Genomic DNA, 3,116 nt, shown 5'->3' with positions numbered 1-3,116 from the left:
TGCTGCAAGGCTTGTTGCTTCATTGTATGAATATAGCACCAGCAAACATGGTATACTGCAAAATTAAGATAGTATTGTTCCTCACCTGACACTTTACAACTAACAAAAACTTACATCCACTCCCAGTTATTTCCAATGAAAATATCCTTAAGTATTTTGACCCCAATCCAGGGATTGAAGTAAGCAAGTTACAATATTATGTAAGGCTTAAGGTAACAATCTTACCCATGAATTACATGAATTTTACAAGTAGTTTTTACCTCAGATAATTTCATGATCATAGTCTAAATCATTGGGTGATGTGAAAAATTTTGTTTATCTGCTATCATTAGAAAGTTAAGGGATATTTTCTTGGAATAGCATGGTTGGAACAAGTAGTTTCTGTTTTCCTGTTGGTATTGCTAAAAGTTGCTATTATAAATTTCTATCCACCAGTAATTTAAAATACTGCTGCATTAAGTTGTTCCAGACTAGTTTATTTAGGGTTCCATTTTCACTCTTCAGTAGAATTTATGTGTTGTTTCTCATATGCTTCTTCACTCATTAGTTCATCAAGTTCTGAAGGACTACTCAGGGGCATCTTGATCAGCCAACCATCTTCATAACAAGATTTGTTTACAAATCCTGGATTTTCTGCAAGCGCTTCCTTAATTTCTGTTATTTCTCCTGATAGAGGAGAATAAAGTTCACTAGCAGCTTTCACACTTTCCAAAGCACCAAACTCCTCTTGTTTGTTCAATTTTGTCCCAACCTCGGGAAGACTACAGTAAATGACATCTCCCAAAGCTTCCTGTGCAAAATTGCTTGATTCCCACTGTTCCAGTACTATTTTCTGTTGTTCTCCATTCATGTTTGTCCGTGTATTTTTGCACTGAGAGGAGAGCAGAGCAGAGCGAGGCCGGTGCACAGCGTCGGAACAGCTCCTGCCCTCAGCCCCCAGGGCTGCGGCGGGCAGGAGGTGGCGGGCGCCGAGGCCACGAAGGCTGCAGATGACCATCCGCATGCTCCGTGCGGCGCGCAGCGTCTTGTTTGTGGGGGTGGGCAGGGTGGCATTGCGGTGACTCGGTCACCGGGCCGTCGGGGACGGGGCGGGGATGGCCTAGAAAGGGCAAATTTTTCTATAACAGCATTCTTCTGCCCCCAACCTCTGCATCCTCATTCCCTGCTCCTGAAAAATAATCACTTTCAACTTTTCTAGTGATTCCTTCTGTTACCTCCATATTTCAGATGCCATGCTGTATTAGTCAAGATAATACAGGCTGTGCTGTGGAAAAAAAAAAATTAAACCCAGAAATCTCAATAACTTAACACAAAGATTTTAAAACAAAAATTTTATTTCTCACTGCTTCAAAGATCATCTTAGGTCTGCAGGCCCTTTCCTTCATGGGGTGACTCAGGAATCGAAGCTACCTTCATCTTGTGGTGCTGCCATCACTATTCATGGTTTCCGGGGTTATATGTCCTCTCTTGAGGGCAGAGGGTAGAGAGGGATTTTTTAAATTATTATTATTATTATTTTTTTAGAGAGGGATTTTTTAAGGTCAAGGTCTAGGAGAGGCTTAAATCACTTCAAACATCATCCCACTGATCATTGCTGAATCATGTGGTCCCAACTTAGGCTTGGAAATGTAGTCTTCCTATAAGGTTGGGGAGACAAAGAAGAAACAGGATTTAGTGAAAACATAACATAGTCTTTGTCTTGTACATTTATATTCTTATTTCTTGATTTTTCAATTTTATAAAATACAAATTGATTTCCTACTATGGAAGGTGAAGGTTTAACTCATAATGTCCTCCCTCCCAGTACCTCCAACATTTCTTCTCTTTTTTTCTATTCTCCTAAAAAGTTGTATTACAATTTCTGTTTAAATCATTATTTGATATGTACATTTTATGATGTGTAAATAGTGTTTACTAATGAGCCACAAAGTGTGCCTTGATGATATTTTCCTTGTTGTAGAAGTTTCTGCTTTCCATGGAGTTAATAACTAACCCATTTTCGTTGTTTTTGGTGAAATATGTGCTGATCACTGATTTGTCCCCAAATTCATATATATGTATGTGTGTGTGTGTGTGTGTGTGTGTGTGTGTGTGTTTTCTAGATGCTCTTCAAATGGCAATTTAAATTTTAAAAAGTTTATTTGCAGAAGATTTTCCTGGCATGTCATAGCACAGTACAGGGCTATTCACACATGAGCACTCAATGAAAGCATTGATAAAGCTTTAGATATGATTTTTAAATCTGAAGTAAAATTTGAACAGTGAGGTGAGTAGCTTCTTATAACAGGCTAAATATGTGTGTGTCTGTCTTTCTGTGTATGCATGTGTGCTTACAAATTTTAAGGGTAGGATTTTTCTAGTGCTTTATGCCTTTAAAAACACTAAACTTTATGTATTTTGGAGTAAACAATGCAAAGATACAAAATAGTGTAAAGTGAAAAGCTATTCTGTCCCTGAACTGGAGGCAACAAATGAGATCAGTTTCTTGTGAATTCTTCCAGGAACATTTAAGCTTATAAATATTTATATTTATTAATACAAGTGGAAGAATACTACACATGCTCTTCTGCACTTTGCTTTTTACACTTTACAATGTATCTTGGAATCCATTCTATACTGTTACATATAGACTTGACTCATTCTTTGTAACAGCTGCATAATATTCCATTTGATGGATGTACCATAATTTCTTTAGCTGGTTCCCTATCAATAGACACATATGAAAACATTGTTTTCAACATTGCGACTATTACAAAGACATTGTAATAATAAACTTGTACACAGTGAATTTCACATATGTAAGTATGTGTGCTTTTCATTAATCTCATTTAATCTCTAATATATTTCATGAAAGGAACAATGACAATCTTTAAAAATCAAAAACAAAATCACTGGATGTTTGAGAACAGATGGAGAACAGATTGGGGAAGGTGAAAGTGTAAGCAGAGAAATGAGTTAGGAGGCATCTGCACTAGTGCAAGTAAGAGAATGATGGTAGCCAGGTCTAGAGTGAAGACCAAAGGGTCAAGTTTGGGACATTTTGTTTGAGATAGGTTAATTTGTCAAAAAGGCTATTGGATATACCAGTCTAGAGCTGTTATATGAGACCTGTGTTG

At 37.3% G+C, this 3,116-nt stretch overlaps 1 pseudogene; it reads right to left on the bottom strand.

Moving 5' to 3' along the window:
• Positions 1–493: 493 nt before the first annotated feature.
• Positions 494–2,741, bottom strand: LOC119522063 (annotated as a pseudogene).
• Positions 2,742–3,116: the final 375 nt, after the last annotated feature.

Source organism: Choloepus didactylus, chromosome X, assembly GCF_015220235.1.
Source record: "Choloepus didactylus isolate mChoDid1 chromosome X, mChoDid1.pri, whole genome shotgun sequence".
NCBI classification, from domain to species: domain Eukaryota; kingdom Metazoa; phylum Chordata; class Mammalia; order Pilosa; family Megalonychidae; genus Choloepus; species Choloepus didactylus.
The sequence above is the reverse complement of the archived record's forward strand: the minus strand, read 5'-3'. Positions and strand labels throughout refer to the sequence as shown.